The following is a 22,988-nucleotide window of genomic DNA, read 5'->3' as shown; positions in this document are numbered from 1 at the left end:
AAATAAATTGACTTGCCACATCTTGTCAGACCACAACAGAATAAACAGAATTAAACATCTAAAGCAAAAAAAAAAATCTCAAATATATGAAGACTGAACAACACATTGCTGAAAGACCAATGGGGCTCTGAATATATTAGAAGGAAAATCTGAAAGTTTCTGAAATTTAACAAATTGATCACACAAAATACCATCCCCTCTGGGACACAGTAAATGCAGTATATAGAGGAAAATATATAGCTCTGAGTGCCTACATCAAGTAATTGTGGAAATCTCAAGTCTGTATTTTAATTATATACCTCAAACTTCTTGAAAACAGGAAAAAGCCCAAACCCAAAGCAGTAGACAGAAACAAATAAAAGTATTAAATCAGAGCCGGGCGCTGGTGGTGGCTCACGCCTGTAATACTAACTATTCAGGAGGCTGAGATCTGAGGATCGCGATTCAAATCCAACCCCGGCAGGAAAGTCAGTGAGAATCTTATCTCCAATAAGCCAGTAGAAAACCAGAAGTGGTGCTGTGGCTAAAACGGTAGAGTGATCGCCTTGAGCTGAAGAGCACAGTGACAGTACCCAAGGCCAGAGTTCAAGCCCCACGACCGAACAAAAAAAAATTAAATCAGAAATAACTAAAGACAAAATAAAACAAAAAAATCATCAAAACAGAGTTGGTTCTGGCAATAAATTAACAGACTTGACAGATCCTTACCAAATCTGACTAAGAAGAGAATTTATATAGATAGAAAGATAAATAGAAAGCCCACAGATTGGGAGAAGATCATTACTTGCTCTGCAACAGACATTGGCTCATATCTCAAAAATATTTAGAGCCCCAAAAGTTAACCCCCCAAAAACAAATCCTCAAAAAACAACAACCCTCTTAATAAGTGGGCTAAAGATTTAAAGAGAGACCTCTCTGAAGAAGAAATATGAATGGCTAAAAACACGAAAAAAATGCAACATTTCTGGCCATAGAAACGCAAATCAAAGCAACATTGAGATTCCACCTCACCCCAGTTAGAATGACCATTATGAAGAAAATTATTAATCAAAGCTGCTGGGCTGGTGGGGATGTGGCCAAAAAGGAACATTACTACACTATTGTTGGAAATGTAAACTTGTTCAAATATTCCATAAAGAAGTAAACAGGTTCCTCAGAAGAGCTCCCCTATGACCCAGCAATCCCACTCCTGGGCATTTACCCAAATGACCACAAACAAGGCCACACTAAGGCTACTATCAAAACTATGACCATTGTAGCATTATTTATCACAGCTAAGATATGGAACCAAAACAGATGCCCCTCAGTAGATAAATTGATCAAGAAAATGTCATATACATTCACAACAAAATTCTATGGTTCCATCAGAAAGAATGACATTGCCCCATTTGTAAGGAAAAGGAAAGACTTGGAAAACATAATAAATCAAACAAGCCAGACCCAAAGAATCATAGGCTACATATTTTCACTCATTTGGAAAAACTAGAATATATCTAGGATATTCTTAGAAAAGATCACAATAGCTCAATAGCTATATGCATATCACAATACAAAATGATGCTTATAAAAATGAGCTCCAAGAAATGGATACAAGATGATTGTATAGTGAACTGTTTTTAGTTATTTCTATTTACTTTATCCCCTTTGGTTTATTCCCTGTAGTCACTGTTTTTGATTTCTGTACCCTTTGTATTACACATAAGTAATTCTGATTTGGGGAACGGAAGAAATCACAGAAATGGTGGACAAAGATTATCCAAAGCAACAGTGATATGCACTAGACACTATGTTAGAAATGAACTTTATAACTTTGTGGGAATGGGATATCAGGGTTGGGGGAAATGTAGTCATTACTTATGGAACTGTAACACACCCCTCTGTATATCACCTTCATAATAAAAAAAATGAAAATACAATAAGAGAACTCACTCAAATACAAAAAATTAGAGAAAAAAATTAGACATCACAACACAAATAAGCAAAATTGAGAATGTTATAAGGAAGGACTTTGACAACTGTATGGCAGTCACCTGAAGAATCCTGGAGAAAGTGATGCTTTCCTATACTCTAACTGAACTAAGAAGTGACACATAAGAAGTAATGAAAATGAAATGACAATAAACCACTTCCCATACCAGAAAAATATATGACTCAATGGATTTACCATGAGATTAAGGCCTGCAAGGAACTTGCAATACTCAGATCTAATTCATCAATGGAATAGGAAGGGAAATGGAATTATCAAACAAATTCTATAAGCTAGAATTCGACTCTTCCCCAAATCACATAGGGACTCATCAAAGAAAGAGAACTATGAACCGAACTCTTTGATATGCATTGATAAAGAACTTCTCAATAAAATTCTTACCAACCAATTTCAGCAAATAACAAAAAATCTTATACTATAACCAAACAGTATTCATCCTAGGATACAATTGGATTCAATATACTTGCCAATAAACATAACATAAACCATCAGCAGAAGCAGAGACAAAAACCACATGATCATCTATATGGATGTAGAAATAGCTTGTAACAAACTCCAATACCGTTTTATGATTAAAGGTCTGAGAAGCTAAGAACTCATGGAACACACTCCTTAATATAATACAGAGTATGTATATGACAAAGAGATAATAAACGTGTACCTAATGGTGGAAGCATGAAGACATTAAAATCAGGAATGATAAAAGGATGTCCACTCTCTCTACTAATGTTCAATATAGTAGTGGAGTTTCTAGCAAGAGCAATAGGCAAGAGAAATCATAATGGGGATCCAAATAGGGGAGAAGTAAAACTATCCCTTTTTACATATGAAATGATCCTGTATTTAAAAGACCCTAGATCTTCTTCCCTCAAGTTAGTGAAGTTGATGGTAACCTTCAGCAACGTAGCAGGGTATAAAACCCACAAGAATCAGTAGTTTTTCTGTGTTACCAACAATGGGAAGATCCAGGCTATAATCCAAAAAACAACCTCTTATGTATTAGCTCAAAATCAAATCAAATCTAAATGGAACAGAACAACTACAACAAACCTAGGAATTAATTAATATAACTAAAAATGTGAGGGACCTCTACTGTGAAAACTTTAAAACTCTAAAATGAGTAATTTGGGGATAGAGGTGGACCCATTGCAACAATGAGAAGTACAAGTGATTATGTCGAAAACGAATTTTACAACTTTGGTGGGGGGTGCTGGGAGGATTGGGTGGGGGAGCGGGGGGAGGATAGGAAGGGATGAGATGGGGAAATAAAGGAGGAGGGTACAATGCTTGATAAGAAATGTACTCATTATCTTGCCCATGTAATTGTAACGCCTCTGTACAGTATTTTCACAATAAAATAAAAATAAAAATAAATAAATAAAATGGAAAATTTAAGGAGATTCAAGGAAATGGAAAGTCTTTCAATGCTCCTGGTTGGAAGAATTAACATTGTGAAAACTGCAAAATTACCCCCAAACAATTGACAATGCAATACCCATCAAAATCCCAACAATATTCTTCAATGCAGTAGAGGAAGCAATCCAAATATAATATGAAATTACAAAATTACAGATGAAACAGAAGGCTTAGAAATGAACTCATGGGCCTATAGTCATTTTACAAACATACACACACACACACACACACACACACGCACACACACACACACACACACACACACACTGGAATTTATTCACCCATCGGAAGGGATGACTTTTCACTAGTCTTAAGGAAAATGAAAGGATTGGGAAAATTATACTAAGAGAAAGGAATGCACACTCAGAGAAACATAGGTTTCATGGATTCATTCATTTGTGGTAGCTATCAGATGCCTAGAAATCTATAATTACAAGACAGATTCTACCTCGTCCCAGTTAGAATGGCAATTATCAATAAAACTGACAATAGCAAATGCTGACGTGGATGTAACCAAATGGGAACTCTATTGCACTGTTGGTAGGAAACTGAACTTGTTTAACCACTCTGGAATGCAGTACGGACTTTCCTCAAAAGACTAAACATAGATCTCCCTATTACCCAGTAATTCCACTCAGGCACAAGAATTAATAAAACAACAAAGAAGCTCACACTAAAACTTCCAGCATAACAATGTTCAGGGCCCAGGCCCACAGTTCAAGACTGGAAAAAAAAAAGTTACCACTGCTGGTACCTTTTGACATAAGATTCCAAGTCATTCTACTTGCAGCAGCTAGGATAGGACTTAAATATAGTGGGTGATAAAATGGCTTCTTTATTGAATATTAGGAAAAGCTGTAAGCATTCCAAGAAAAGGGAGATTTTTTTGTTCATGGTCGAGGGGCTTGAAGTCTGGCCTTGGGCACTGTCCTTGAGCTCTTCAACTCAAGGTCAGGGCTCTACCTCTTGAGCCACAGTGCCACTTTTGTTTTTCTGGTGGTTAGTTGGAGACAGGAGATTCAGGGACATTCCTCTCCAGGCTGGCTCTGAACAGCAGTCCTCAGATCTCTGCTTCCTGAGTAGCTAGGATTACAGCTGTGAGCCACTGGCACCAGGCAAAAAATGGGTGATTTTTATAAAAGAAAATCCACTTCTTCACCTGTGTCCAAACCTCAGATATCACTATTAGAACACTGCACCTTCAACTCATTTCATTAGACATTTGTAAATTTTCTCTTTTCCTTCATGTGGGAACACTGCAGTCAATATCAACTCAGCTGTGGGACTGGATCAATTGTACAGTAATTGGTAGCACCTAAATCAAGAATATGTACATCAAAACAAATGAAACCCTCATTTTGAATAATTATTTTCTCTTTTTATTACAAATCTGTGCTTGATTACTTTGTAATGTGATATTGGACCTCCTAACACAGTGATGACATTTTCTTTCTCTTAAGCAGTTGGCCTTCTCCCACATGTGGTCAAATATTTAAGAATTCAAAGATTTCCATTGATAATTCATTAAGCTGAGCTCTAAGAAAATGTGCATTTCTGGAATTGGTCTTCTGTATTGTTCTTACATGCACAGGCATTCTATTATTTATTTATTCTACAAGGAATTCTATATTCCATTCTTTTTGTGATCAATTTTAGTCTCTCTGATCAGTCTTTCTGACCATCTCTCTGGAGTCTCATTTCATTCTTTCTCATAAAAAAATTATATTAGATATCAGCTAAATGACTTTCAGCTTCTGTTTTTAGCCTGACTTTATGTAGGCTGTTATAGAAGCCCTGACTGGCTGTGCTTACTGGATTTTTCTTTTTGTTTGTTTTTTAGAGATCTAGGATTACTATTCAAGGTAGTAGCTTCTCTGGGCCCCAGTGATCCCCTGGCCTAGAGTCAATGGATTTTTCACAAAAGATACAAAAACAGCTTACTAAATTCCTGTTATAATTGTCTCAAAATGAGGCATTCTGGCATCCTTGCAAAGCCATCGATGATCCTCTGTAACCACTTACAGAAATGGTCTATCAAGATGGCTTTCCAACATTGACTGTGAAAAATGTTCATTTCCAAGTCACCACCATAAATCAGATCACATCACTGGCAGCAGACTTTTGGAAGGAAGGTTCCCCTTCCTTCCTTCTCTTAGGAAATATCAAACCATAATATTCTGCAGTTTTGGTCATCCTGGAGCACATTTTCCCAAGAATATTATGTAGTGTAAAAGAGGATCAACTATCAAAATAAAGTTGAAAATATTTGTCTACTACAGACTGATTTATCTGGCTCATATCTGTTATTTTCATTACTTCAAACACATGGATAATTTATATTGCGATTAGGCATGTGGCAAAGGATTAATGGAATAAACATTCAGTTTACTTTCATATATCCAATATAATACACTTAACTCCTTATGGAAAATTAAATAAAACTGTAGAAGCAATGTCAGGAATATAAAATAAGCCTCAATATGTATAATCTGGCACTCAGACACCATCATCTACTGAGAAATGCAGTCTCTCTATAAATATTTATTTGGTAAAAAAATAATAAAAATTTAAATAATGAATATGACTTTTAAGAATCATCTGAAATAATCTTCGTGTATATATTAGCATATAATTGTGTAGATGTCACCTAGACAGGAATTTAGCATGCATGTAGAAATCAAATTTCCACAATTTAAGCTAGATGAAAGGAGACATACCCTCATGTATTGTGTGGTGTAAATTTTACCACAGTGCTGAACCCTTCCACCTAATACCAAGAGTCATGTGCAATAATTTATTATTTGATGTCAAGATGAGTGCTATGTGTAGAATTCACTTTGAATTATTACATTAATTCACATAAGTGAAACAGTGATGATATATTATTTTTTAAATTCTAATGCTTGTCAATTTTACAATTCATGAAATATATTATTAAAATTAGATTCAATTTCTTCTTTTCTATAGCTACTAAAATTTTAATTATATATTAAATATTTAATATTAAGAAATCAGTAATAAGTAACCTATTATTAAAATGATATACTATTAAACTGTAATTTGAAGTATAGTTCTAACAAATTGTGATGTAAAAAACTTTTAATAGAATTATGGGTAATATTTTTTAAACTTACCAGCTTGTTATTTGTTTCCTAATTGTGCCATTTGTTATTCTTGGTCCCAGTAATCTCTGCACCTTAATTATTTAGTTTTCTATTTTATCTCTCTTGGTTTGCTGATTGTGCATTTTGCTTTCCCTTTTTAGTTACTGACATGAGGCTTAAAATCTGTATGCTAGTTTATTATCTCCTATGTTAAAGTCAAACTACTGCTCTCCACAGCTGTTATACTCTTCACTCCCATCTCCTGTATTGCTGCTCTAATGTAATTTACTTTATTTTTTATTTAAATTTTATTGTCCAGGTAATGTACAGAGGGGTTATAGTTATATAAGTAAGGTAATGAATTCATTTCTTTTATAACTTTTTACCCTTCCCCAATTTTTCTCCCTCGTCCCTCCCAACACCCCCCCCCAAGATTATTTCCAACATATTGTCTTGTGAGTTTTACTGTTGCATAGGTTCCCCCTTTGTCATTTTTCTCATCTTTTTTTTCTCTTTCCCTTCCCTAGTTCCCTAGTTCCCTAGCTGTGATAACCTGGGTATCAAAATCAAATACAGTGACTACAGGGGATAAACCATAGGTGGGGAAAACACAAAAGGATAAAAAGGAATCACGTAATACATTAAGAACGAAAACAAAGAACATGCCTTGGAGTTCATTTCACTTGGAATCACCTTTTATGGTCATATCCTTGATGTGCACAATAATGCTCCCCTGGTACTCAGTAAACCCAATTCTGGGCATTTAACCATGTGACCACAAACAAAGCCACACTGAAGGTACCAGCACAATTATGTTTATCACAGTATTATTTACTATAGCTAAGATATGGAATTAACCCAGATGCCTCTCAGTAGATGAATGGATCTAGAAAATGTGACATACACACATGCACTTACATGGAAAACTATGTTTCCATCAGAAACAACGATATCACCTCATCTGTAAGGAAATGAAAGATCTTAAAAAATCATATTAATTGAAGTAAGCCAGACTTAAAGGAACATAAGTCCCAAGGTTTCCCTTATTTGTAATAATTAGTTTACATCAAGGAAAATCTCATGTATTTTAATTTGACATCTTGTTCTATGTTGAGCTTAAACATTATTGCTATATTATTTGTTATTATTTCTTTTATTGAAGAGGTCATACATTTATTTAAAAATTAAAATGAAGTTCGTAGCCACTGTATCAGGTGTAATATAATGTATCTTCTTAATAATTTTTATTGTGAAAATACCGTATGGAGGGTTTACAATTACATGGAAAGGTAATGAGTACATTTCTTATCAAGTGTTGTTACCACCTCCTTTGTTTCCCCTTACCATCCATTCCTATCACTCCCCCAACTCCCATGCCAAAGTTGTAAAGTTCGATTTTCGACAGAAATACTTGTACATCTCATTGTTGTAATGGGTCCAACTATATCCCTACTTAAACAATTTGTTTTTTCATTTCACCTCCACAAATTGTACTTACACCAAATACAGTGAAAACAGGGTTATACAGTGGGGTAGGAACATACAAAGCAACAAAGAAATAACTTAGAAATATGTTAGAAACGATAGCAAGAAAGAAAAAATAATGAGTCCTTATTTTGAGGTTCATTTCACCTAACATCAACTTATCTGACAGTTTCTTCTTGTCTCAGACATATACTAGTTATTGAAAATAAGGGAAGCCATAGGATGTATGTTTCTTTGTGCCTGGCTTACTTCACTTAATATAATTTTTTCCATGTCTTTCCATTTCTTGACAAATGGGGCAACAGGCAGATATACTTAAAGAATTATGTTCATCTTATCCATTACTGAAGGAAGAACAACTAAAAGAGCAACCCTTATCAGGAAAAAGAACTCCTATTTACTTATCTTCATGACTCTGTAAAGCCAGTGTTGTCCCCTGTATCCTCACATTGTACATTACAACTCTTTACTTGGTCATCCTATATATCTACTATCTTCTACATTGTGACCTAAATACCCCAACAATTCCAATTTGCTTTAATTTTTTTTAAAAAAAAATCTCTCTAGGGAAGATCTTCTTTCCCAATCCATGGGCTTTCTATTGATCGTGCTAGCTATGTCCTTTGCAATGCAGACACTCTGCAATTTCATGCAATCCCATTTGTCCAGCGTTTCTTTGATTTGTTGTGTTTCTGGGTCTCTATAAAGAAAATTTTGGCCTTTGCCAAGGAGACCTAGGTTTTCTCCTATTCCATCCTGTAATGTTTTCAGAGTGTCTGCTTTGATTCCAAGGACTTTGATCCATTTGGAGTTGATTCTGGTGCAGGGTGATATATAAGGAGCAAGTTTTAGTTTTCTATAAGTAGTTAACCAATTTTGCCAGCACCATTTACTGACCAGTTTGTCTTTCTTCCATTCTATGTTTTTAGCTCCCTTATTGAATATTAAACATACAAACGACAAGGGTCTCATATCTAAATTATACCTGGAACACAAACAATTAAACCCCCTACAACAAATCTTCAAAGAAACAACTGCCCAGTAAATAAGGGGGCTAAAGACTTAAAGAGAAACTTCTCTGAAGAGGAAAGAAAGGTGACCAATAGACACATGAAGAAATGTTCAACCTTCCTAGCCATAAAAGAAATGCAAATCAAAACAATATTGAGATACCACCTCACCACAGTCAGAATGGCTATAATCAAGAACTCTAATAACAACAGACACTGGAGGGGATGTGGACAGAATAGAACATTACTGCATTGTTGGTGGGAGTACAATCTTGTTCAACCACTTTGGAAAGCAGTATGCAGGTTCCTCAAAAGACTCCACATAGAGCTCCACTATGACATAGAATTTCCACTTTTGGGCATTTACCCAATGATCACAAACAAGACCACACTAAAGCTACTGGCACGACTATATTTATTGCAGCATTATTTACCATAGCTAAGATATGGAACCAACACAGATGCCCCTCAGTAGAAGAATGGATCAAGAAAATGTGGCACATATACACAGTGGAATTCTATGCCTCCATAAGAAAGAATGATATTGTTCCATTTGTTAGAAAATGGAAAGCCTTGGAAAAAATTATATTAAGTGAATAATCCATGCCCAAAGAAAAATAGGTCCCATGGTTTCCTTTATTTGCAATATCTAGTATATGTTTGAGTCAAGCAGAAAAGGTCAGATAAGTTGATGTTAGGAAAATGAACCCTAGGATAAGTATTCAAATGTTTTTTCTTCCATGCAACTATTTCTAACACATTTATAAAATTATTTCTTTGTTGCTTTTTATGTCCCTCCCCCATGGTTTAACCCCTGCTTTCACTGTATTGATGTTGGTATAATTTGTGGGGGGAAGGGAAAAACACATCATTTAAATTGGGATACAGGTGGATCCATTTCAACAAGATGTAAAAGTTGCTATATCAAAAACAATCTTTACAACTTTGGTGGGGCAGGGAAGAAGTTTGGGTGGGGGGTTGGGGCGAGGATGGGAAGCAATGTGAAGAGGAAACAAAGGAGGAGGCTAAAATGCTTGATAAGAATGAAGGCTGAAAGTAACTCCATTTTTTAGGCAGTGATCATTTGTTGCTTGTTTATCTTAGCTGGCAAGGCAACACGTGGCAGAAATCCAAACACCTTGTTGTTTGCCTTTATAAGCCCTGCCAATCTTTAGCTCGGGATATCTCCTCTGCTGTGTCAGAGTGTATCACGAGGGAGGCCCGAGTTGCAGATTGTCTAAATAAAACCTTGTTTTTGCATTTTGGAACCTTTGACTCTCGTTGGTCTTCTTGGTGGGGGTCCTGCAACATGGACACTACATATTAGTGGGGGCTCGTCTGGGATACCTCAAGAGACCTCCAAGACTTCCAGACTCCAAAAGTAAAACAGCGCTGTCAAATTTGTCTTGCCCTGGTGTTGTCTGTTAGTCTGTTTTATTTTTGTTTTCCTTTGTGAGGAGGCCGCTCCAATTCATATTTACATGACTACTCTGGAGGAACTGGGAAACATCCCAGATCCTCTTGTGGGGGGTTGGTCCTTGGAGCCCTGTGGTGAGAATTGTGGGGGAGGGGTCCGTGGAACACTGCTATGAGAATTGTGGGGCGTGAGTTGGTTGGGTGTTGGGCCGGAAATGACAAAGAGGGCCTCCTAACTGAGGCAAAATTGGCTCAACTGTGGGTCTGCTCCTTCTGCTTCCCTGTTATAGAGGTCAGCGGACCAATTCTGGAGATCTGCACTTTGTAAGTTTTTTTTTTTCAACTGTCAGGCCTGTGTGTGTTTTGTTTGTACTAGTTTTTTGTTTTCTGGACTGTATGACTGATTGAACCGGAAGCCATAGGCAACACTCCATCTAGCCCCCTAGATTTACAAAAAGAAAAAAACTAAGAAAGAGGAAAAGAAAATGATCCCCCCAGATTTTCAGGGAGATAACTTGGAAGAAGAAATGTTTTCTCTCCCATACTCCCCTTCCCAGGTTCCTTCTGCAGAGCCTGAGAATGATCAAGAGGAGGAGAGAGCTATAGAACCAGCAGCCAAAACCTGGGCACCTGCCCTTAAAGTTTCTGAGGGGCCAGTCACTTGACGATGCCGTGGGATCAACCCTCCTTCTAATGCAGCAGTTTTTCCCTTACGGGCCGTAGGTCCTGTGGATGCAGATGGTCAACAGCAATTCCAATATTGGCCATTTTCTACCAGTGATGTATACAATTGGCGCACCCAAAATGCCGCCTTTTCTGAGGAACCCCAGTGTTTAATTTGTTTGCTTGAAACTATTCCCTTTATTCATCAGCCCACTTGGGATGATTGTAGTCAGTTTTACAGGTCCTTTTTACCACGGCAGAGAGACGCTTTCTGAGAGGCAGCCCAGAAACATATCCCTGGCCCCACAGGTGCGCCCACTATGGATCCTGCCCTGATTGCTGCCTATTTTCCTGAAACTCGACCAACATGGGACTACAATAAGATTGAAGGTAGGGAGTGACTCCATGTCTATCACCAGGATCTGTTGGCAGGTCTCAAGGCAGCAGCTCCCTGACCAACTAATATAGCCAAAATTTATGATGTTAGACAGGGAGGAAGTGAAAGTCTGGCAGCGTACCTTGAGTGGCTCATGGAAGCTTTTATTCAATATATCCCATATGATCTTGAGATCTAGGACTCGGCTCAGATGATTATGTTTGCCTATATAAATCAAGCTGCAGCAGACATAAAGCGAAAGTTGCAGGCTCTAGACAGACTTAGTGAAAAGTCTATTACAGATCTAGTAGTCGTGGCAGAAAAGGTTTACAATAAGAGAGAGACAGAGGAGCAAAGACAGGAAAGGAAGGACAGAGGAGTGAAACTGAGCTTGAAAAGAGAGACCAGGCCAACGAAAAGAGGCCAGACTTGTTAGACTTGCCACTATCGCATGCGGAGCATACCTGGTTCACAGACAGCAGCAGTTTCATTCAAGATGGAAAAAGGTACACGGGTGCAGCAGTCATCATGGACACTGAGATAGTGTGGGCAGAAGCACTCCCCCAGGGAACATCTGCACAAAGAGCAGAACTAGTGTCACTAACAAAAGCCCTATAGCTGGGAAAAGGGAAGAGACTAAACATTTACACGGATAGTTGGTATGCTTTTGCCACTGTGCATGTCCATGGAGCCATTCACGAATGGAGGAGGTTGCTGACAGCTGAGGGAATGGCTATGAAAAACAAACAAGAAATTTTAAGCCTTATACGGGCCTTATGGGAACCAGCAAATATTGCCATTATGCACTGCCCTGGCCATCAAAAGGGAACTGATTCAAAAACCAAAGGATATAATTTGGACGATTAGGCAGCTAAGGAGGCAGCCTTCTACACCAGAGAGGAAGTACCTACTCTAGTAGACCCAGGACCACAAGCTTTGCCTCCTGAGCCTCAGTATTCCCAAGAAGAATTGGAGTGGATAAAGAAATTCCCATGGCCTATAAACCCCCGGGCAGAGAAGAAAATAAAGACTGGTGGAAAACTGGTGAGGGGAAACTTATCTTGTCACAAAGATTGGGCAAGGGGATTCTTAAAAGAATCCATCGGGCCTCTCTCATGGGAACCCGAAGAATGCAGGATTTGCTCCAACACTCAGAAGTAAAAACTAGGCAAGGAAATCAACTCATTGAGGACATTGTTAAAAATTGTAAAACCTGTCAGGTCACCAATGCCCCCAATCAACTGGTCACAAAAGGAGCTTGCCTCCATGGAGATAGGCCAGGTGTGTATTGGGAAGTAGACTTCACAGAAATTAAAACTTGAAAATTTGAATATAAATATTGCTAGTTTTTGTAGACACCTTTTCAGGATGGGTTCAAGCCTACCCAACAAAGCATGAGACCGTGAACGTCATGGCTAAGAAGATACTGGGAGAAATCCTACCCAGGTATGGCTTCCCATCCACCATTGGGTGGACAATGAACCGGCCTTCATCTCAAAAGTAAGTCAGGGAATAGCCGTGGCACTGGGGACAGATTGGAAATTGCACTGTGCTTATAGACCCCAGAGTTCAGGGCAGGTAGAAAGAATGAATCAGACTCTAAAAGAGACCTTAACTAAATTGGCTTTGGAGACTGGCAAAGACTGAGTATCACTCCTTCCTTTTGCCCTGTTTAGAGTGAGACATTCACCCTATCAGCTGGCTTTACTCCTTTTGAAATAATGTATGGACACCTTCCACCCATTATCCCTAGCCTTCAGACTGAATTGCTTGCTGATTTGAGTGATAAAAAATTTCTATGTAAACTTGACTATCTACAGCTTGTCCATAAAAGTGTGTTGCCCCAGCTTTAGCATTATATGATTCTGCTTCTATTCCTACCCCCCACTCATTTAAACCAGGGGACTGGGTGCTTGTTTGAAAGCACAACTTGAGATCTTTGGAACCATGGTAGAAGGGACTGTACATGGTGCTACTGGCTACACCTACTGCCCTTAAGGTGGATGGCATTGCTACTTGGATCCACTGCTCCCACACCAGACTGACTGACTCTTTTCCCTGGACGACTGTGGGGAAACATGAGAAGTCTCCAAGCATCCTACCCAACCATTCCACGTACAACTCAAGAAAAGAAAAATTGACTGATTGTTGTTGGTATTGTTGCAATTATCATTTACAGAACTCCTGGGAGCCTCTCACTACAAGGGGAAATTTGGGCTGCACTGGGAGAAGAGTGTTGTTTTTACGTTGACCGTTCAGGAATAGCAGAAGACAACATGGCTAAGGTGAGAGAGGGACTAATCAAGATCGAGAGCTGTTGGAGTTTAGTTTTGGGCCAGAGCCAGAAGATTGTGTCTCAGGATCATATGTCAAGGGGGAATGAAGTGGTAAAGCAGTGACTATTCGTTGCTTGTGTATCTCAGCTAGCAGAGCAACATGTAGTGGTAACCAAACACGTGGTTGTTTGCCTTTATAAGCCCTGCAAATCTTTAGCTGCGGGATCTCCTCCACTGTGTTGGAGTGTAGGACGTGGCCTGAGCTGCAGCCCGTCGAAATAAAACCTTGTTTTTGCATTTCGGAATGTCTGACACTCATTGGTCTTCTTGGTGAGGGCCCTACGACATTGACACTACAAGAAATGAGTTCATTATATTGCCCATGTAATTGTAACTCTCTGTACAGTATTTTCACAAAAAAAAAATTCTTGTGAACAAAAAAAATTCTCTCTAAATGTTTGAGGTTGGTGTGTGTGTGTGTGTGTGTGTGTGTGTGTGTGTGTGTGTGTGTGTTTGTGTGTGGTTTTCCAAAGATCAGAAGACATTTTTCTTCATTTAGAATACATCTTTCAGGTTATTGTAAATTGTGACTACTGGGAGAAGTCTCAGAATTTTCCATGGATTCCTAATTTTTCCAGAACCTTCATCATAAACGGGTGTTGGACCTTGTCAAATGCTTTTAACCTATCTATTGAGATAACCATGGGGTTCTTATACTTGCTCCTGTTGATGTGATGAATTATATTAATTGATTTGGGTATATTGAAGCAGCTTTGCATCCCTGAAATGAATCCTGTTTGATCGTGGTGTATGATTTTTTGGATGAATTGTTGAAGTCGATTGGCGAAAATTTTGTTGAGAAGTTTTGCATCGATGTTCATCAAAGAAATGGGTCCATAGTTCTCTTTCCTTCATGAGTCCCTGCCTGGTTTTGGAATGTGTGTTATGATGGCTTAATAGAATGATTCAGTAGTGAACTTTCTCTTTCAATTTCATTGAAGATTTGGAGGAGTATTGGTGTGAGCTCTGCTTTGAAGGCCTTGTAGAATTCCGCTGTAAAACCATCTGGTCCTGGGCTTTTCTAAGATGGGAGGTCTCTTATTGTTGTTTATATTGCGATATTTGATATGGGCCTGTTAAGATGGTTTAACTCATTTTGGTTTAGTTTCAGCATGTCAGAATTTTCCTGGAAAAGGTCCATTTCTGCCAAGTTCTCAAACTTATTAGCATAAAGGTTTGAGAAATATTCCCTTATAATATTCATGATATGGGCCTTGATATGGGCCTGTTAAGATGGTTTAACTCATCTTGGTTTAGTTTCAGCATGTCAGAATTTTCCTGGAAAAGGTCCATTCTGCCAAGTTTTCAAACTTATTAGCATAAAGGTTTGAGAAATATTCCCTTATAATATTCTGATTCTTGGTTATTTCTGTGGTGATGTTTCCATTCTCATCTCTGATTTTATTTATTTGGGTGTGTTCCCTTCTTTTTTCTGGTAAGGTTTGCAAAGGGTCTGTCAAATTTGTTAATTTTTTCGAAGAACCAACTCTTTCTTTGTTGATTCTTTCTATGTTCTTTTTGGATTCTAATTCAATTTTTTCTGATTTAATTTTAATGATTTCTTTCTGTCTACTGGATTGGGATTTATCTTGCTGCTCTTTTTCAAGGAGGTTCCGATGTCTCATTAAATTGTTGGTTTCAGATCTTTCCAATTTGTTGATATAGCAACTCAGACCTCTAAAATTGCCTCTGAGTAGTGTCTTTGCTGTGTCCCAGAGCAGCTGGTAATTTGTGTGTTACTTTTTGTTGAATATCATGAACATTTGAATTTCCTTTTTAATCTCGTCCATGACCCACTCGTGATTCAGCAATGTGTTGTTCAGGCTCCATGTGTTACTGGACTTTCTTTGGTGGCTTTTGGTGTTGAGTTCTAATTTTATTCCCTTGTAGTCAGAGAGAATGCAAGGTATAATTTCAATGTTTCTCAATTTGGACAAGTTTGCTTTGTGGTCTAAAATGTGGTTTGTTTTGGAAAATGTTCCATGTGCTGCTGAGAAAAATGTGTATTCTGATGCTGCTGGGTGAAATATTCGGTAGATGTCTGTTAAATCTAGTTGGTCTATGCCGTTGTTTAGATCTGCATTTTCTCTGTTGAGTTTTTGCCGAGTTGATCTATCTAGTAGGGAGAGTGGTGTGTTAAATTCACCAACATTTAATGTCTTTGGATCTATATGAGATTTCAGAGAAAGTAGTGTTTCTTGGATAAATTTCGGTTCTCTGTTGTTTGGTGAATAGATATTTAGAATTGTAATATCCTCCTGAAGGAGCGATTCCTTAATTACTATGGAACGACTTTCTTTATCTCTTCTCACAAATTTTAATTTGAAGTCTATTTAATCTGATATGAGGGTTACAACACCTACCCGTTTATGGGTGCCATTTGCTTGGTAGATTTTGTTCAGCCTTTCACATTGAAAATGTGTTTGTTTTTATGGGCAAGATGTGACTCCTGAAGGCAGTAAATAGAAGGATCTTGCTTTTTAATCCAAGTAGATCGTCTATGTCGCTTAGTTGGAGAGTTATGTCCGTTAATGTTGAGAGGTAGGACTGAGAGGTATTTGGGAGTTCCTGCCATTTTATCCACCTTCTTGGGGCCTGTGGTTACTGGGTTCTACCTATGGTTCTTGGATTCTCAGTTTGGGTGTGATTATTTGGCCTTTATTGTGATCTTGTTGGTTTTCTATGTGTAGGATATCTTTAAGAATCTTTTGTAGGGCTGGTTTGGCGAGATATATTGTTTCAATTTTTCTTTGCTATGGAAGGTTTTTATTTCACCTTCGATTATGAAAGAGAGTTTAGGTGGTACAGTATTCTTGGTTGATAGTTGTTTGTCTTTAAGGCATGGCATACATCATTCCAGTCTCTTCTTGCTTTAGTTGTCTCTGCTGAGAAATCTGACGTGATTCTAACTGGTTTCCCATTATAGTTGATTGATCTTCTTGGCAACATTACAGATATTTTCCATGTTCTGAATTGATACTTTTGGATTAAAATGTGATGGTGGGATGTCCTTTTCTGGTCTGTTATATTTGGCGTTCTAAAAGCTTCTTGTATCTGAATAGGCCTATCTTTTTGCATGTTTAGGAAGTTCTCTGCTGGGATCCTGTTAAACAAATTTCCTAGATCATTAACTTCTGTCTCTAGGTGCTCCTGTACACCCATTATCCTTAGATTAGGCTTTCTGATGGTGCATTCCAAATGTTGAATAGATCTATCATATTTCTTGGATTTGTTTTGGATGTTTGTATGCTCTTTCTCTATAATATCGAGGCTGTGTTCAATCCCTGAGATTCGATCTTCTGCATGGTCTAACCTACGATCAAGCCTTTCTAATTTTTTTTTTATTTCTTTTCCTTCTAGTTGGTCGGCTTTGATGGCTTCAAATTCTTTGTTGGAACTTTGTTTTAGATCATCGTGTGAACTTCTTTAATTCCTTAATTTGGTGTTCAGTGTTTTCTCAAATCACTTAGTTGATTGGTTATGGTCTCCTTGGACTCCTATTCCTTTTGTTGTGTTCTATTTAGCTTTCCCTTTGTGGTCTCCCTGACTTGTTTCAGTTCTCTGTTTATGCATTCCATGAATGCCTCTATTGATCTTTGTCTATTCTCATCCTGCTCTCTCAATTCCTGTATTACTCTTTGATTAGCTTCCTCACGTTCACGCTATTCTTGACTTTCTCTTTGTCTCTTCTCGGCCAACTCATGCAATTCCTGTCTCTCTCTTTCACTGATCTCAGCCTGCTCTTGCCATTTCTTTATTTCTCTTTGAGTGTTCTTAATCTGCTCACGAAATTCCTGTATCAATCTTTGAGTATCTTCCTCACTTTCATGATATTCCTGTATTGAACCTTGGTTTGCCTCCTCTCTCTCCCTATCATGCTCACACTGAATCCTTTGCAGGGTTTCAATCTTTAATTTTACCATGATTACCAGTAGTGTTTATAGAGCTTTTTGGGAGCTCTCCTCTGGATTATTCACTATCTGTTCTGTCCCTTGATTATCATGAGTATGATTTGAGATACACAGACTTGCCATTTTCCTTGTGTTTTTCCAGCTTTTTCTGCCCATTTGGAATGAAAGTAACACCAGTTTTGTGCTGGAACACTATCTTAAGGCAAGCATCAATCAAAGTCTGTAGTTGCACAGTCAAAAGTCTGCAGATACAATCTAGTTCAACAGTTATATCTATTCAACATCAAACAACTATGTATTAATGGGCTATGAACCACAAAGAATTTGGTAAACCAGAAATTATCAGGTTTAGGGAGAGATGTGGGCAAAAATAGGAATAGAGGAATATGATAAGGTAAAGGGAGAGTTAAATTAACTAAGTCAAAATCTTAAAGAGGGAAATAGATTGGATGGAATGATAGTAGAAAGAGAAAAAAGAAGAAAAAGAAAAAAAGAAAAAGGAAACAAGAAAAATACAAATTAATGGAAACACTTTAAAATTATGCAAATTTAACAACATAATATTCACAGAAGAACAGCAACAGGATGAGAGAAGGGGAGGGATAAAAAGGAGACACGAAAAATTAAAAAATAAAATTTCTTGAACTATTATATAGGTATAAATAAATAGTACTGCTATTAAGGAATTTAAGTCTAAGAGGTTCTGAACTGAACAATAAATTTCTGGATTAAGTGTGTACACAATGGGGGATAAGGTCTAATAATCGATTATGTGTATATCTGAGGATGAGCAGAACAGCAATTAAGTCACACAGAAAAAGAACGAAAGAGAAGAAAAAGTGAAAAGAATGTGAAAGAGAAAAAAGATCAAAAGTTCAGTAGAGCTAAAAAAAAGCACACACACATATAACCCTTAAATCTATATTATAATAGGGAAAAAAAAGGTTAATAGCAAACAATTTTTTAAAAAGTTAAAAATCATAAAATTAAAAAAAAATTAAAAAGGTACAAAAAATAAGTTCTTGGATTTTTTGGGGGGGAGGATAGGAAGATCCTGTATCTCTCTTGTGTCCGTAACCAGTCTCAGTTTGGAGTCTGTGCTCTGCTTGTAGTGTTTGGTTTTCCTGTGGCTTGATTGGTTTTTAAAGTCAGTTTGTTTGAGCAGGCAGAAAAATGCTCTGTTTTACCAAGGATTTTGTGATCTTCCTCCCAGGGTAGTTCAATGGAAGGGAGATCTCCTTTGAGTCTCACAGAAAAGGGAGATGTCTGTTTCCTCTAATTTGGAGATGCTGTGATTAGGCTAGGTTCTGAGTGGAGTTGAGTCCTTTCAACGAACAGTAACATTTCCCTAAGCGGCTAGCTTCTGAGACACTCACAGAGTCCAGCATGGAGACATTATCAGGGTTTTTGTTTACTGAATTTCAATTGATTGTCAAGGCTGCTGTAGAGAGGGGCAGCCTCTGGCTCTGTTTACCCAGTGAAGAAGCCACTCCTGGGGCTGGTGGAGCTGGCTTGGCCTGAGCTGGGTGAGTTTTCCCTGGGTGGAGCTGAGCCTGGAAGTTCAGGTCAGGTTCCTGTGACCTGCTAAATGACTCTTTTGTTTTCTTTCAAGGCCTGAGTTGAAGCTAGAGGCTCAGTCAGGCCATTGTCAGTATCAAAAATGGAGATCTCCAGTAGTGGGGGAGTGGAGAGGTGGCCTTACCTCCTCTGCTCCTTGAGAAGGAATGAGGATGTCAGGCTTCTACTCATGCCAGAGTGTTGGCTCCTAGGTCGTCTCTAGTCTGCAATCTACAGAATGAAGATGTCTGCTCCTTGTCAGTTCTTGCTGGTGTTGAGTAGAATCTGCTAGCCCGCTGAGTCTGGGGCCTTCATCCTGGACTCTCTATTTTGCAGGTTTGGTGGATACTGCCGCCACCACTGCCACCACAGCAGCAGCCAAGGCTGTTGGCAAGTGCACAGATCTGTCTCCTTGCCTGGGTTTTCTCTTTCTGGCCAAACTCTCTGTATTGTGATGGCACCCTTGGTGTGATTCTCTGGCTTAGGACTGCTCACTGGAACACTAAAACTGCTTTCTATGCGAGATATTGTTTAGCCTCCAGTTTCTCCTCTGCCATCTTCCCAGAACTCTTTTCAATTTTAATCATTTCTTGTTAATCTCATCTTTAATCTCTCTCTATAAAATCAATAATTAATTCAAGGGAGTAGAAATGAAAAAAATTAAGCAACTCCTTACATTTTTCAATTTTCAATAACATGATATTGTGTAAATCATTTTCTGTTTACACTTGAGAGTATATAACTCAATTTAGTTAGACCTTTCATAAGGCTATAAGTATTTTATTTATTTTCATTGATTGTTCTTTCCAAAGCCTGCATGTCTAATTTCCCTTAGTTTCATTCAGTCTCATGTAGTTTAGATTCAAACTGAAGAACAAATGGAAGGAAGCAAACAAAAAATACAGTTCCTCTCCTCTGATATTGCCTCTACAAGAATGAAGAAAGAGTTCATCCTGCTGCTAAGGACTATGATAGGATATCAAGAGAATTCATTCTTCTAGGTATTCCTTATCTTTGTGGTATAACTTAAATGATGTAAAACACAATATATTGCCTAGTTAATTTACATGTTATCAGTTTGCACATTAGCATATGGGCTTCACCTCAGTCTACAACATTCCTTCATTATTCTGTCCCTGATATTTTTACACTACCAAGACATAAGATAACCAGTTTTATTTACAACATGAGCATTATACAACTGGCTTCCTTAGAAGCAGAGCATGGTCAATAGATCACATTACTTCTGGTTGCTCAGTATCTATAATCTTTTCTGTAATATTATTGCATTTTATTTAGTGTTTAAAAAACTGTTGGCTAAACTTAATGCTCATTCATAGAAATTTATGTTAAGTATTTTGCAAGTTTTATTTCTCTCAATTCTTAAGATAGCATTTGCTATAATGCTAATGTTATTACCATTTTAGTGTTGGGAAAAATTGTAATTAAAGGCACTAAGTACATGGCCCATAGACACACAGTGAGGAAGGAAATGAGTCACAGTTTCCAAAAGCCTTTTAGCAATAGAAAAAAGGTAGGTAAAATCTCTCCATTCTCTTACACTCTCAATTCAATATTCATATATCCCTATGAATAATAGCATATCAATTATTACCCATGGCGATTGTTTTCTGTTACATTTTTTCCTCAACACAGACTGTATTGGTGACATTGGATTATCATGCACAGAGCTGACCTTCTTTTGTCCCACAGCTCCAGTATTCTTTTTTAAAAAGTACTAAAACTTTTAAATACCATTACTTACTATCTTTTAAGAATACCTAATGAAATAAATTCACATATAATCACTCCAAAATGCTTTAAAAGTATGAGATGATAAAACAGGCCCCTGTGAAGTAAATTTTCTTCTACTTTTAAAAATATTCTGAAAGCCTTATGCTTGCTGGCCACACCTATAATCCTATCTACTTCGGATATCTACTCAGGAGCCTGAGATCTGTGGATAACTTTTGGAAGCCACTCAGGGCAAAAAGACTTCATGAGATTATTTTTTAAAAGTTGTAATGAACTAGCAAAGAGCCAGGAATGGAGATGTAGTTCATATAGTAGATCACCAATCTAGAGAGGAAAGGCATAGCAAGACCTTGAAGCCCTGATTTCAAGCTCTGAGAGTGCCAATATACAAGCATGTGCATGTATGCATGTGTGCATGCATGTGCGCTCTCACACACACATTTATTCAAAATACCTTCATATCAGTGTTCTGCATTAATTTCTTTGTTAAAAATATTATATGGGAAAATAGAGGAAATAAACTCTTCTATATCAGAACAGTTTTTTGTTTTCCCCAAGTTACTGTTTATTAAATTGTATCAACTGAAGAAATAAAGTATATCACATGATCAGAACATTTTTATGTTTTTAAGTGTAAAAAAACTGTACAGAGTTGTCACAATTAAAAGAGCAAATAATGAGTACATTTTCTAACAATCAGTGTTACCTCTTCCTTTCTTTTTCCTCTACCACCCCTTCCCACCTCAAAGAATACACTCCCCTCCCTCCTTCCCCTGCCTAAATTGTACAGTTCATTTTTCAACATAGTGTCTTGTGCATCTCAACCTGTATCCCTATTTAAGCATTTTGTATTTCCCTTTTCCCTCCCCAAATTAGAGACACATATACACAGGTTTTGGCGCACCAACTTCAAGTACAGTGAAAACAGGGGTTAGAGCGTGGGGGAGGAACAGATAAAGAAACAAAAAAATTACATCACACATTATAAGTATCTTGGAAACAAGAAGAGCAAGAAACAAAGAATCACTTGTGTGGTTCATTTCCCATAATATCATTTTATCTGGTCATATGCACATAGCTTATGACCTGTTCTGCTTATCCCAGACATATATTAGTTGTTGAAAATAAGGCAAACCATGGTACCTATGTTTCTTTGGATTTGGCTTACTTCACTTAATAAAATTTTTTTCCAAATCTTTCTAATTTCTAACTAATTGGGCAATGGAGGCATAGAATTTCATTGTTTATATATACCACATATTCATAATCCATTTATCTTCTGCGGTCCATTGCGGTGAGCTCCATATCTTAGCTATCGTAAATAATGCTGCAGTAAACATAGCTGTGCTGGTAGGTTTAGTATGGTCTTGCTTATGACCATTTGGGTAAATCCCAAAAAGTTTGATTGCTCAGTCATAGGGGAGCTTTATATGGAATCTTTTGAGAAGCCCCCATACTGCTTTCCAAAGTTGTTGAACAAGTTCACACTCCCACCAAGAATGAAGTAGGGTTTCCTTGTGGCCAAATCCTCTCCAGCATCTGTACTTGTAAAAATATGGAAGGATTCAATAATTTGCATGTGAACCTTGCGCAGGGCCATGCTAATCCTCTCTGTATTGTTCCAATTTTAGTGTATGTGCTGCTGAATTGAGCACAGAACATTTTTTATATATAAAGTATAATTGGTTTTCTTAATCTTGACAATTCAAAAAAAAGTAACTTTAGAAGAATTCCCATGAAATTTTAGAACCATGTATTTCTTATACAAGCACACAATTAAGAATAGTCAAGATTGGCATGTCAAAACCAAGATAATTCCAGATATTTGTTGTTCAAGAGATGTTTAGGAGGAGGAATTCAATTATTCTGTACAAGGCACCAGTCATAATGAACACTGCAGCAAGTGTTAAAGTTTGTTAAATGTTTTAATGTTTTAAATGTATTTAATTTTGATAATTTGCTTATATATGCC

The 22,988-nt window shown here is 37.5% G+C and overlaps 1 non-coding gene across 1 annotated transcript; it reads right to left on the bottom strand.

Moving 5' to 3' along the window:
• Positions 1-22,565: 22,565 nt before the first annotated feature.
• On the bottom strand, positions 22,566-22,671 carry LOC122118411. The gene has a single exon (XR_006149347.1). It is a non-coding gene; the product is annotated as a U6 spliceosomal RNA (small nuclear RNA).
• Positions 22,672-22,988: the final 317 nt, after the last annotated feature.

This window comes from Dipodomys spectabilis, unplaced genomic scaffold (genome assembly GCF_019054845.1).
Source record: "Dipodomys spectabilis isolate Male_0828 unplaced genomic scaffold, ASM1905484v1 ptg000149l, whole genome shotgun sequence".
NCBI classification, from domain to species: Eukaryota; Metazoa; Chordata; class Mammalia; order Rodentia; family Heteromyidae; genus Dipodomys; species Dipodomys spectabilis.
This window is presented reverse-complemented; position numbering and strand designations above follow the sequence as displayed.